Consider the following 14,875-nt stretch of genomic DNA (forward strand, 5'->3'; position numbering starts at 1 on the left):
TAAAATTCTCGACAATATTTCCTCCACAATAATAAACAAGTAAGGGGATGATGTCTAGATATGGTTTACTTTTCCCATTTTCTTGTTTGTTGCTGTATATTTATTATAATTTATTTTCTCTATTTTTTTCTTGTATTTCAGAATGGTGTTTTTTACAAAGGTGTCCCCTGATGTTTTAGTGTTGGATCAAACAAGATATATACAGGTTAGGTCCTGTATTATGTTTTATGCTGAATTGTCTTCATTGATATCTATATTCAAGTCATGTAACTGACATGGATTTAACTTTCTGTCATCTAGAAAAGGGTGAAATGCATACATGGATAATAATATATAAACTCTTTCTTGCTGTAAATATGTAAATAGTTTTAGTTCGTCAAGTTGAAGACTTTGAGACAGGCTTGTACTGCCTCTGATTTCTTTTAACAAATTGAAATAGATTTTTGAGTGTATGACTATTGTATTGTATCTTCCATTCAGGATGTAGAATTCACATTTGTGTTCAATAAAAATTATGATTAATAAAAGTCAAGATACTTCGTCTCTACATTTGAGTGTATGACTATTGTCTCTACAGGAGTTTTCATATAATCAAATTCTAGATCTCCTTCATAATTAAAGAGAAGGTACGATAGAATTTTCATTCATTTTTGTAACTCTTTTCTAGGGGTGATACCCGCCCCCTACGGGGCGGGGCCACCCCTCCCCCGCCCCCCGCCCCCGCATATGCGGGGGTGGGGAATTTCTCCCCGGACCCCACCCCCGCATGGTGGGGGCGGGGTCCCCCGTCCGTTGGGCCGGGGTGCGGGGGTGGACCCCCACCCGTCCGCACCCCTCGCCCCCATACTGGGCCTTCGGCCCAGTACATTTTTCTGGGCCCTAATTGGCCCATAATCGGTTTTTGGGCCACTTTGGGCCCCGAATTCGTTTTTGGGCCATTTGAGCCCATTATTTAGATTAAAAAGTATATAGATTTAAAAACAGGAAAAAAAAAATATATAAGGGATATATAGAATCATACATTGAACTATTACGTTATTAACTAATTAAGTAGTAATCATCACTAAGGCAGTAAGGCACTATGCTAAAATATTTTGTTCACAATTATACAAATTAAGAGAACTAATAAACTATTACACTATTACAAACTCCTCTAAAAGAAATAAATATTACAAATTATACAATTAACTATTGTAGCAACATTACAATTAATTATAAATTAATAAAATCATAATTTTTCAATTTGATCAATTTGATTTTGGGGTGGAGCCGTAGCGGTGAGTTCACTGAGTGGTGAGTTATGTCGATTGCTGTGAGACTGAAAATCAAGATCATAAAAGTCAATAAGTTATAAAACCTGAAATATTAATAAGTTAAAAATAAAACAAATTAGAATTAAAAAGTTATAAAGATGAAACAAAATTTTAAATGCAAAAAACAATTATGGAAGAAATTGTGCAAACCATGACAATGGTGGGTCCAATACAAAGTCATACTGCATCGGAGGTAGCCGTAGACGTCGTCTCATGTATCACTATAAGTATTAAATTTGAAATCAAATTAATGAATACCAATTAAATGAAAATAAATAAATTAAAATAAGAAATTATAAAATGAAATTAAAATAAATACCAGATCCAAACTGATCATCACTATCCTCCTCGACGTCGGCCTTCTCATACTCAAGAACATCCGGAACATGAATTGGAGTTCCCTTGATCCAATTCTGCGTGCAAATCAAAGCCTCCACAGTGGCAGGAGCTAATGAACTCCGAAATGAATCTAATACACGTCCTCCCGTGCTAAAGGCCGACTCTGAGGCTACTGTGCTAACAGGGATGGCCAAAAGTGTGCGGGCTATCTCTCCAAGGATGGGATACTTCACGGCATTCACCTTCCACCAACTTAATATATCAAAATCTCGGGAAAATGGTAGAATCTCTGCTGCTAAGTATCTGTCTATCTCTGGCTGAGCCTCTATAGAAATCCGAAGGAGGGGGTCTGCTCATACCTCTCACCCCACTCCAATCTACGTCTTTTCCCAACCTCGACTTCAGGAAACTGTGAGCTTGAGGCTGAGGGGGTAGGTGTAGGTGCTGCAATATTACCACCTCGCAGGGTGGAAAACTCATCAAATAATCTAGTAAGGGTTTCCCGAACCCTTGCTGCAATAAGCTCTGCCCATACTTGCCCGTATGCAAGGCCCAATCCAAATATCATGCCATCCAACTTATACCTCGGGTCAAAGACGACAGCTACATATAACAAAATATTAGCCTTCGTTAAATCTCCCCAATACTTGTCGTACTTTGTCCTCATAATCAATGACATCTCCCGCATCCTAATGTGACCACCCGCGACCATGTCATCTAATTCTTCTTTTACCCTACATATTTGCTGACATACAATATTGGATGTAGGGTACAAAGTTCCAGATAGCCTCATGGTGACATCGTAAAAAAGCCTCAAAAACTCTACAAAATTAGTTACAATTTCCCAATCATCCTCTACGGGTTTCCCCAATCCCCCGTGATCATCAAAATATTTAACATATTGGATGTCTTCGTCACCCAATAATGTAAATGCCAACTTATATTCTTGGGCCGCCTCCAACATCAGAAATGTTGAGTTCCATCGTGTAGGCATATCAGTACAAAGGCCCCTCTTAGATGTTAGGCCCGCAGATCTCGCAGCAACCTTGAATTTGTCCAACCTCGAAGGATAAGATCTCACCCATCTCACAGCAGTCCTAACCCGAGCAATCGAGTCATGAAGATCTCTCAAACCATCAGTGACAATCAGATTCAGAATATGTGCCGCACATCTCACATGCAGACACTCATCACCCATAAGTGTCTTATTTGCCTCTCTAAGATAGGTCTTTAGATGTCCCAATGCAACATCGTTAGACGAGGCATTATCGACTGTGACTGTAACCACTCGGGTCAACCCCCACTCCTTTATTGCGGCCTCCAAGGCCTTTCCAATTGTCTCACCCTTATGATCGGTGATTTTACAAAATTTTATAATTTTCTTTTGCAATGTCCAATGACAATCAATAAAATGCACAGTCAAAGACATATAATTAAAATTTTGGATCGATGTCCAAGTGTCAGTGGTGAGACAAACAAATTGATCCGCCAATTGACCCCTCAACTTCTCCTTTTCAATGTAATAATGTTTTTTTACATCCTTTGCCACCGTGTGGCGAGAAGGAATGTTAAACCTTGGTTCCAAGTAGCGAGAATACGCTTGGAACCCTTTCCCATCAACAATTTGAAAAGGTAGCTCGTCCATTATGACCATACGAGCTAGGTGTCTTCTACACTCATCGGGATCATACTTAGTATACCCCTTCAAAGTTGCACCCCCACTAGTCTCATCCGCCATTTTTTTAAGTCTAATTTCTAGCCTAGATTGGCTTTTGTCTTGTAATGATCTTAATATTGGACTTTTTTTGCATTGCTCTTCTAAGTGCACCTTTAATTGTGAGGTGCCATGTTTCCTATAGTGACATCCATAAATTTTTCCACAATAGTTACACTTGGCTTGGGGGTTACTTGAGTCACCACCCTCTAGTTTGGTGAAATGACTCCAAACTATTGAAGCAGGTTTCTTGTTGGGCTTGGGGGCGGGGCAAGGTGCCGTAGGGCTAGGGGTAGGGGTTTGACTAGGAGGGGTAGGTGTAGGTGTAGGGGTAGGGGTAGGGGTGCCCTCGGCCTGGAAAGGAGAGCTCGCACTAGAATCTGCTGGCATATCCATGAACTCAAGCAAACAACAAATCTGAAATTATAGAAAACATAGCAAATATATAATGAACATAAAAAAAAATTAGAATAAAAAATTAGACCATATAATTCATCAAACAATTGTAAAAAATTTAAAGTCATAAATTTTAGGCATTAAAAAGACACATTAATTATTCAAGTTATAAAAACACTTATAGTGGTTTTAGTTATTTTTATTGTGTTAGTATGAATGTTCCAAATTTGTTGAGGACTTTGTCTTGTCACCCTAAATGCTTTCTTTTTACTAAAACAACATGTTTATGCAAATTCTCTTTTGTGTTCAAATGAATTTGACATTCATAATATATATATATATATATATATATATATATATATTTATAACTTGAAAGACTATAAGGCATAAGCATAGCAACTATATAAATTATAATGAACATAAAAAAAAAAAAGTAGAATAAAAAAAAGTTCCACTTGACATTCATAATTTCATATATATATATATATATATATATATATTTCATCTTAATTCATTATATTGAATTTCGAAATACCCTAGTGCATTCTTTTTTTTTTTTTTTTGTTCAATTTGGTAGGGAACATCAAATTCTGTTTTTAAACCCCTAAATTAATTTTTTAAACCCCTAGTGCATAGCAATTTTAAAGATTAAACCCCTAAATTAATTTAGGGGTTTCAAAGATTAAAACCCCTAAATTAATTTAGGGTATTTCGAAACCCTAAATTAATTTAGGCAGTGGGCAAGCAATGCGAAACCATCCCATGCTCTTGACACTTTGTACATTTTTTTTGCAAAATCCTCCGCATCTTTGAGGGAATACAGTCAGTAGTACCTGGCTCAGGTTACCCTTGCGGCCAGTGCTCTTCCTCCCAAGTGGCTCTCGCAAATTCCTTCGTGGATTTTTTCCAGTATGTAATGCGCTTCATTCTGTGAGAGGCATCTCAGGAGTGGCTCGGAGAAGCCTCTCTTGTACAAGATCCCTTCCAACAGGGTGAACCGAGCCGCCCTGTTTCTGACCTGCCGCACTTCTTCTGGGTTGTCTGGTAGTTTGCCCTCTTGCAAGAAATCCCTGATATTTATTGCCATTTGGGGGATGCAGGGGTGGTGACGGACACTTCTCCTCCGATGGGCGGGGTATCTACCGTTCTGACCACGGTGCGTTGTGGGAGGGGAAGTTCTTCCTACCTAGACGTGACCTTAGCCAACCGGTCTGTCTTTGATTCTCTCCTATCGGGACTTGCTAAAGGCAGAATTAGAGGAAGCGGTCGAGATCATTGCAGACAATTTGGAGGTACTTCCTCAACTTTTCTTTTTTTATGGCGAACTGATCCAGTACTTGGCTAATGACCACTTATGAGTCAGCCCTCACTTATATCTCTTCTGCTCCTAACAGTCGAGCGACCGACATCCCGATCAAGAGCGTTTCATACTCAGCCTCATTGTTGGTTACCTTGAAGGCTAGTTTGACCACATAATTGTGCTCCTTCCCTCGTTCGATCACTATATGCACCCCCACACCCCTGCCAATCTGGCAGGATGAGCCATCTACGTAGACCTGATAAAGCTTTCCTTGGGGTGCGATCAGGGCTCCTTCTAGGAAGCTAGTGAACTCTGCAATGAAGTCTGCCAACACCTGTCCTTTGATCGCAACCCGGGGCAGGTACTCCATGTCGAACTCGCTGAGCTTGATTGCCCACTTGGCAAGGCGTCCCGAAGTTCTAGCTTCTGCAAGACTTTCTTGAGGGGAAGGTCGATGAGCACATTCACCGGGTGGGCTTAGAAGCATGGCCTCAATCTTCTCGCAAAGACTTCTAGGGCGAACACCAACATCTCGATCCGCGGATACCTAGATTCGACTCTGCGGAAGGCTTAGCTTGTGTAGTAGACGGGTCGTTGTCCTTCCTCTGTTTCCCGTACCACTGCATGTGGGGACATGGCTAGGTACACGGTCAGATCCTCTCTTGGTTTCATTTGGCTCAGCAGCGGGGGGCGGCTTAGGTACTTCTTGAGGTTGTGAAGGCCTCTTCGCATGTCACATCCCAACCTTGGGCCTTTCTCAGAACTTGGAAGAATGGGAGATACCAGTCGGTTGATCGAGCATGAAAAGGTTCAAGGCTGCCACCTGGTCGGCTGACCTTTGGACTTCATGAAGGTTGCGGGGGGAGGGCATCCCCATCATTGCTTCCACCTTTTCTGGGTTTGCCTCGATCCCCCTTTCGAAGACCATGAACCCTAGGAACTTTCCTAACTCCACCCTGAATGCGCACTTCAAATGGTTGAGCTTATCTGGTATCAGGGGAAGACGGAAAAGGCTTCTAAAGCTTCTGCTAGATGCAGCCCGGGCTTCTTGCTCTTTACTAGCAGGTCATCCATGTACACTTCATATTTCGGCCGATTTGCTGCTTGAACATACGACTGACCATGCGTTGGTAGGTGGCCCCGACATTCTTGAGGCTGAACGACATTGCTCTTAGCAGTAGAGCCCTCGATCTGTGACGAACGCGGTCTTCTCTTTGTCATTTGGATTCATCCTGATCTGATTATATCCCGAGTAGGCATCCATGAAGTTGATGAAGGTATGTCCTGCCGTTGAATCCATAATTAGGTCTATGCAGGGTAATGGAAAGCTATCCTTAGAGCAAGCTCTATTCAGATAAGTGAAGTTGACGCACATCTGCCATTTTTTGTTGGCCTTCTTCACCAAGACCACGTTCGAGATCCATTCTGGGTAATGAACTTCACGGATGAACCCCGCTGCCAGGAGATGGTCCAAGTCCTTAGCTATCACGACGTACTTCTCAGTGCTAAAGCTCTGCCACTTCTACTTGACTTTCCAAGCCCTAGGGTCGACACAGAGCCGGTGCTCAATGATGGAGTTGTCAATCCAGGGCATCTCCTCGGTGCTATATGGAGTTGCTCGTCGTGAACTTTTTCATCCCATTCTGCCAAAGGGGGTTGGTGAGCCCAGCTTCTTCGATGGTCATGACAACTTTGACCTTGTGCCTCAACTCTCGAGCATAACACTCCCGAGCCAATACTTGCTCGCCGCGAACTTCACCCACTCCCAAGTTGGTGGGGAATGTCATCTTGAGGTGGTAGGTGGATGTCATTGCCCTTAAGTTGTTCAGGGTGGGACGTCCTAGTATCGCATTGTACGCGATCGGGGCTTTGATGACCAAGAAGTTAGCCATAGTCGCAACGGTCCTGGGGGCCTTTCCTGCCAGGACGGACAGGATGATGACCCTCATTGGTTGGACAATGTCGCCTGTGAAGCCTTTGAGCGGCATCGGGCGGGGCGCAGTCGGTCTGGGCTGATTCCCATCCAGACAAAGGCCTTCCAAAACAGGATGTCTGCCGAACTGCCATTTTCGATTAGGATCCTTCGGGTCGTAAAGTTTGCAACTTGCATCGTTACCACCAATATGTTGTCATGCAATGTAAGGATGTCTTCTTCATCCTTCTCGCCAAAGGTTATTGTGGCGTTCCTAGGCTGTCATGGCGTCCTGACGGGTGTCCTCGCGGTTGTAAACACTTCTTCATAGTGGGCCCTCCGGGCATGCACTCTTCTGGCCTACGATGTGACCCCCCCACCTGCATATCCTCCAACGATTTGGCAGATTTCTTCGATGCCAAAGTTAGTGATCAAGAACACTCTAGTAATGGGGAAGACTTAGAGAATTAGGAGAAATGGTCAAAGGTTCAGAGAGCCTTCCTGTGGGAGGGATGGCTATTATTTATACCACTCATCTCCCTGCCATGACAGTGTGTCAACCCGAGGCTCAGACTGCCGAGGGAGATCGTGGCATGTCAGATCATGCTTGGTTAGACCTGCTGCCACCATCCTGCCATGACAGGGTATTAGGTTGTGGCCGAGTCATCCTGCATACTCTGGCAGCCCGCTGTTGCATGTCAGGTCCCATGACATGCGCATTGAATGCAACGTGCCTTGGATCTGAAGTGCCCACGATCGGGCATGTCCAACCGTCTTCGTATAGTGGGGTAGTCTGCATGGTACCTTATGGCAGGGCTCGGTGGGTCTCCGAGTCCTGAGATGGTATTCTTGGCATACCCGAGCTCGTTGCCAAACCCTTTCTGGATAGGCTTTTGCAGTTATGGGCTCGGTACGCTGCCTCCCGGTTTGGGTTTCTAGCCTACGTCAGGGTTTGTCGGAGGGGCTTGGGGTTCCCGTAGCTTGATCTCTTTGGGCCTTGGCCCTTCTAAGAGAAGGGGCCCCCTCACATGTAATTCAAAAGAACACACACGGACACAATAATTACATGATTTCTTGTTAGAAAACTAGAAGCAAAACTCCCCCGTGATTCAAAAAATCATACAGGAATGCAGAAAAGTAGAGAAGACAAACCCAGTAGGACGATGATGCTTTGGTGATCGTAGAAAAATAAGTGTCATAGGATACAAGGACTTATTGGAGAGTCTTATTTGGTATTGTTATTATTTTATATTGCTTTAGTATTTTGAGTCATGGGTATTTTCAAGTCTTTATGGAGATTTTAATTTATTTTATTGATTTATTTCTTTTGTGTCCATACTAAGGAATATGAATATTTGTGTTGAACAAATAAGTTAATATTTTATGGAGTCTCTGGGTTATTTATAAATGTGTTATTGGAGATAATTTTTAGTAACATGAGCTAACTCTCCGGACCTTCGAGACCAAGGCGTTACACAAAGAGTGCTCTTGGTTGGTCTGATAAGTTAGTCTCAAATGGAAGACGAGAAATCGACTTTATTTTAGTTTAATTTTGGGCCCTAATCCTATGTGTCTCATTTGTTTCTAAAAAGAATACATGGTTGATGCGTCAATCTGTTATTTACACCAAATCCAGTTCGAAGGTTATCTCGTAATTTAATTTCTTGTCATAGTGATTTGATGTACAAATATTTAATTTTAAACAGAATAATAAAAAGAATAAATCACATGTTAATGTGTGGTATGAAAATGATGAGTAACATTTCTCTTACCAATATACTACGTGAATCCTTGTGAAAAAATATTATTACGTGAGAGATTCTAAAGCAATAGTCATCAAATATTAATCTTTGTGCTGATCTTGTAGTAGTGCATGGTTATAAAAGCAAGCATCAGGGGTATAAGTTGCAATACCTAAGAATAGTAAGAAGTACAAGTATTCAATATGTATCACTGGACGTGCCACTAATGTGCATTTGAAAGTTGTTAATGTATCGTAGAAGTTAATCAATGGCAGAACATCATGATATTCTTGTTGCTGCCTGAATGACACCTATTAAGGTGGATGTTAATAGGAATAAAAAGTAAGGTACGAAAAGCCATCTCTACTTCTCTTAAAGCACCATTTGTCAAGAAAATAGAACCAAAGATAAAACAAGTGCTTGACAGATTGGAGTATCTTGTAAGTCAAAAGAACAATATGGGTCTAAAAGAAGGCGTTCAAGGAAATCCATCTGAAAGATTGCCCACAACTTCTTTGGTTGAAGAATCTGTTATTTGTGGTAGAGAAGATGATAAGAAGAAAATAATTAATTCCTTGTTCTTAGATGATATAAGTGGCAATAAGTTGTTTGTGATTGCTATTGTCAGTATGGGGGGACTCGGCAAGACCACCCTTGCTCAGCTTGTATACAATGACGAGAGCGTGAGGGAACATTTTGACCTTAAAGCATGGGCTTGTGTTTCGAATGATTTTGACGTCTTTAAGATAACAAAAGCAATTCTAAAGGAAGTAGGTTCCTCCTCTAATGGTGATGATACGACTTTAAATTGGCTTCAAAGTACACTAAAGGAGAGTTTGACGGGAAAGAAATATCTACTTGTTTTAGATGATGTTTAGAATGATAATTATATTAACTGGGAGGTCTTCAGTAACGTTTCGTGGCAGTATCCATCCAGAGCTAGAAGCAATTGGAAGACAGATCGTGGAAAAATGCAAAGGTCTGCCTTTAGCAGTCAAGACAATTGGAGCTCTCTTGTGGTCTAAAGTAGATGCTGATGATTGGAATAAAATATTAAAGAGCGAGGTGTGGGACATGTCGACTGAAATTATTCCTGCTCTAAGATTAAGTTATAAATATTTGCCCTCACATTTAAAGCGATGCTTTGCTTATTGTTCGATATTTCCAAAAGATTATTTTTTCAACAAAAAGAAATTAGTCCTATTGTGGATGGCAGAAGGTTTCTTGAAGAAATCTGAAGACAAAACAATGGAGCAAGTCGGTCATGATTACTTCTTTGATCTGGTATACAGATCATTATTATTCCAACATTCAAGTCATGTTTATGATCCTTCAAGATTCGGAATGCATGATCTTGTCAACGACTTGGCAAGATTTGTATCTGGGCAATTTACCTTTAGACTGGAGGGTGGCAATTCGCTCCAAGTTACGAACAAGACTCGTCACTTCTCAATTGTTGAAAACATCCCAAAGACGTTAGAGGCACTTTACAAGGCCAAGGGGTTGCGCACTTTTCTCCCAATAATTTTTGCTTTTCGGAATGGAACACTCCCACATGATTCGTTGCCCATGTTGAGATTCTTACGAGTGCTTTCCTTAGTAAGGAATAGAAATTTAACTGAGTTGCCGGATTCATTTGGCAAAATTAGACATCTACGATATTTGGATCTCTCTTTAACACCAATTAGAAAACTACCTGATTCTATATGTAAATTGTGCAATTTGCAAACATTGAGATTACGGAATTGTCTGTATCTTACTGCATTTCCCAGAGATATGCATAAACTCGTTAGTTTGCGTCATCTTTTGTTATATGGAAGTGCCATAACGGAGATGCCGTTACAACTGGGTAGACTAAAATCTCTACAGACTTTGGATATATTTGTTGTCAACAAACATTGCGGATCAAGCAATATTGGGGAGTTGGGGAAGCTTGAATATATTGGGGGGAATCTCTCTATTGAGAACCTCCAAAATGTCAAATCTCCTGTCTATGCTTTGGATGCAAGCTTGAAGGATAAGAAGCACCTTGAGGGCTTCAGGCTGAGATGGGACGCTACAAGTAGCAATATTTCAGACAGTGATCAAATAACTGTATTGGAGAATCTCCGACCCCATACAAACTTGAAAAGTCTCAATATCGACAATTATGGTGGTAAGAGCTTTCCGAATTGGATCGCTCATCATTCGTTCTCTAAGATAGAATCTATTAATCTCTACAATTGTAAATATTGCCACATCTTGCCATCATTTGGACAACTACACGCTCTCGAGAGCCTCTACATCATTGGGTTTCATGGAATTGCTAGAGTGGGTATGGAGTTCTATGGTAGCGATTCTTCTACGTTTAAGCCATTCGAAGCCTTGAAAGTTCTAAAGTTTGAAGACATGCCAGATTGGGTAAAGTGGTTATGTTTTGATTCTGAAAATGAAGGTGAAGCTTTTCCTCATCTTGAAGAGCTTTATATTATTAAGTGCCCCAAGCTAACAGGAGGGTTGCCCATCCATCTTCCTTCTTTAGCCAGACTTATGATTGTTGAATGTTCGCAGCTGGAGGCCTCACTCCCAAGGTCTCCTACTCTACGTCAATTGGAGTTAACAAATTGTAATAAGGTTCTATTAAATGAATTGTCATCTGGATTGCGAAAACTAGTACTTAAAGGATCTGATGCATTACAGTCCCTACCAGAGGGAGTGATGGATTCCAGCAGTCCTCTTCAAGAATTGGAAATCGATGGTTGTTGCTCGCTCATGTTACTTTCCGATGATGGTCTACCCTCCACATTAGAAACTCTTAAGATCTCAGACTGTAAGAAGTTAGAATTCCCAGTGCACTTCAACTATTCATCCCTCAAACTGTTGTACTTGAAAAATAGTTGTGATTCTCTTAGGTGCTTTCCCATAAACTTAATCGCAGATATCGATGTTTTCACCATCGAGGGATGTGAGAATCTGGAGTCTCTTACTGATTCAGAACAACATGATAGTGATTTAGCCGCCTCGATTATAAGAATCAAGAATTGCCCTAATTTCGTATCATTTCCAGATGGAGGATTGCGTGCCCAAAAACTGAAAACATTTGAGATAGGTGATTGTGGGAGTTTAAGGACGTTGCCTAACAAGATGCACCTACTCCTTCCATCTCTTGAGTCACTATCTATCAGCAAGTGTCCAATGCTGCAATCATTTGGTGAAGGGGACTTGCCTACCAATTTAAAATCGATTTTCATCGAAGATTGTGACATACTTGTTGCCTGTCGAACGACATGGGGTCTGCAAAAACTCCACTCTCTTCAAAAATTGTCAATCCATGGCAAATGCGAAGATGTGGAGTCTTTTCCAGAGCCGGCGTTGCTGCCCATGACTATGACCCGTCTTGCCATCTCTAGATTTTCAAATATGACATCTCTAGACAAGAAGGGCCTTCAACACCTCACCGTTCTTGAAGACTTGTATATCTGTAACCTCCCAAGGCTTAAGTTCATGCCAGAAGAGAGATTGTTCGACTCCATTTCTACTCTGATCCATCTTACCATCGGTGAAATTCCAAATATGATATCTTTGGACAACTTGGGCCTTCAACACCTCACGTCTTTGGAGACGATGGAGATCTATGATTGTCATAATCTGAAGTTCTTGCCAAAAGATGGGTTTCCTGCCTCCATTTTTACTCTAGAGATCGTCAGATGTCCACTGTTGGAGAAACAGTTGCAAAATAAAAAAGGAAAAGAATGGCGCAAGGTCGCTCACATCCCTAATAAAGTGATTTGAATGGCTTCTTCTAAAAGCCAAACATATGAACTACATTCACCTTTCAAAGCAAGGTATTTCTTTTCCCAACCATTTATCATTATAATTTGATTACAAAAATAGATTTCTTTATAAAAAAAAAAAAAAAAAAAAGACCTATTATTTTTGTACACTTTTCCTTTTTGTTTTTTATAGATGACATTGCATGAAACTTATATATTTAGGCATTATTCTTTTATTGTTTTATATTGTATGTTGGTTTCTTTCAGTTGCATGCATGCGTCTCAACAAATCTCAGTTTGACGTGAAATGTGATATTGTAAAACAATTTTTATTATAAAATAGATGTAACCTATAGTATCAATCTCATTCTCAGTTTATTTTTCTGATTTTCATTTATTGTTATATTAAAAAATTATTTGTATTTTTCTCGTCAGATATGATCAGTTGAAGAGATTAGGTTTCCATTAAACAATATAAAGAAAATGATCTGACAGTAGTCTTATTTTCAGATGAACACGATTACATCTCACACGTGGAGATCAGATAGAAAGAAAATCAAAGTCTAAAAGGTAGGTATTGGAAAGAATTCGACGGAGATAGGGAGAGTCAAATCCAGAGTTTGTGAGAAGAAGAGTTCAATTGATCAAATTCAATTTAAAGTCCAATAATGTGGCTTGATTATGGCTGTTAGTCACGGCTTAGTTCTGCTTTTAGTGTCTTAAAAATATAATCTGCTGTGAAACACATTTGCTTTTGTTTATTAGGTTGTGCATGTATTTGTATCTCACATGCAACTCTATGGGCTCCTTGTAGATCATTCGGTTGCAGATGTGATTCCTGAGCAATATTTATAGGTTCCAGATCAGTCTCTTGTATTTCCTTTTTTTCTTTTCTTTTATTTTTTTTATTTTTTTCTAAAAAGAAAAATTACAGATCAGTACCTATTTTTAATTTCCTTTTACATTTGAGTATAAATCAATATTATTAAATCAGGACATGTCAACTTTCAATAACTAAATAAGGTCATTTTTTAACAATCTAATTTCAATTCAACCTACTTATATGGTTATAAAATGGTAGGAATTGATTTCAACTTTTTTTTTTTTTTTTTTTTTTGGGAAAAGAACTACTTAAAGAGTTCCCTAACAAGATTGTCGGCCCATCCATCCCTTTCTTCATAGATGTGTGAATTAGATGGCATGTTGAATGATGGTTCCACTTGTTTGTAGTATTTTCTTTCGTTCTTTCTTAAGGTTGAGTAAAAATTTAAAAATTTGACAGTTTGTGTTGGGACCAGGCGGGGGCAGGTTGTTGGCGGGTCTGTAGTGGGTGCGCTGCACCTCTGGTTGTGTTGGAACTGGATGTGGTGATTGTGGTGGTAGAAGTTGTTTAAAAACTACGCATGGGTATCAAAATGTAGTTATTATCTATAGTTTTTAGATAAAATATCCTTGCATGACATATATAGTATTGTTTGGATGAATGTTCCTATATCTAACAAAAACAATACGCGCATTTGCGTGTACAAATGATATATTAATTTGAAAACTCAAAACATTTGGATGAATGACGTACACCCCTGCAGTTTTGCGCTACTCAAAACGTCAAACACTCACAACCAGCAATAGACCAACTTGAAGATCATGATCAACCTACAGATGAAGTCAGATAAACGATTTCCATTGTACAGTAATCTAAGTATTTATTTCAACAACAACTCTCATCTGACCATATATCAAATTAATATAAATACGAATGTAGTTATACACGTACGCACAATATTATACGTATTGAGTTACTGTACTATTTTATCAGTTTTTTTTTTTAATTTGAGTTGCAAATTTTAAATTTAAGAAAGGTCAATATTTTAATTAACGACTTTCTAAATCAGTATTCAAAAAACAATACGATCGATGTGGGACAAGCTCCTTCCAGACATCCAAACCAAACCCAAATTGCCACCTTCATTGCTCCTAGGGTTGTAATCAATCCTAGCCGAGTCAAGCTTTTGAGTTATCAAGTCGAGCTGAACTCAAATAACTCGAGCTGAGAGCTCGTCGAGCCGAGTAGATTTCGAGTTGATCAAACACAAGCTCGGGCCGAGTTGAGTACCGATTTGAAATAACCAAATCAATCACTAAACAGAAAAATTAATATTCTCCACTTTGTGTGAACTTCTTAGGGAGTAATTAAATAGTTTGTGTGAACTTGTTAGGGAGTAATTAAATAGTTTGGAGTAATTAAATAGTTTGTGTGAACTTGTTAGGGAGTAATTAAATAGAGAAAAATATAAACCAAAAACACACATACATAGAGAGGACAAGTGAAAAATGGGGGAGTGATACTGGGAGAGGAAAAGACAAGCCAAAATGGAGGAGCTCGTCCAGTTTCAATCATATGCTTCGA

General features: G+C 39.9%; 1 pseudogene; it reads left to right on the forward strand.

Moving 5' to 3' along the window:
- The first annotated feature begins 9,079 nt into the window (after positions 1–9,079).
- On the forward strand, positions 9,080–12,490 carry LOC121240983 (annotated as a pseudogene).
- The last annotated feature ends 2,385 nt before the right edge of the window (positions 12,491–14,875 follow it).

This window comes from Juglans microcarpa x Juglans regia, chromosome 7S (assembly GCF_004785595.1).
Source record: "Juglans microcarpa x Juglans regia isolate MS1-56 chromosome 7S, Jm3101_v1.0, whole genome shotgun sequence".
Taxonomy (NCBI): Eukaryota; Viridiplantae; Streptophyta; class Magnoliopsida; order Fagales; family Juglandaceae; genus Juglans; species Juglans microcarpa x Juglans regia.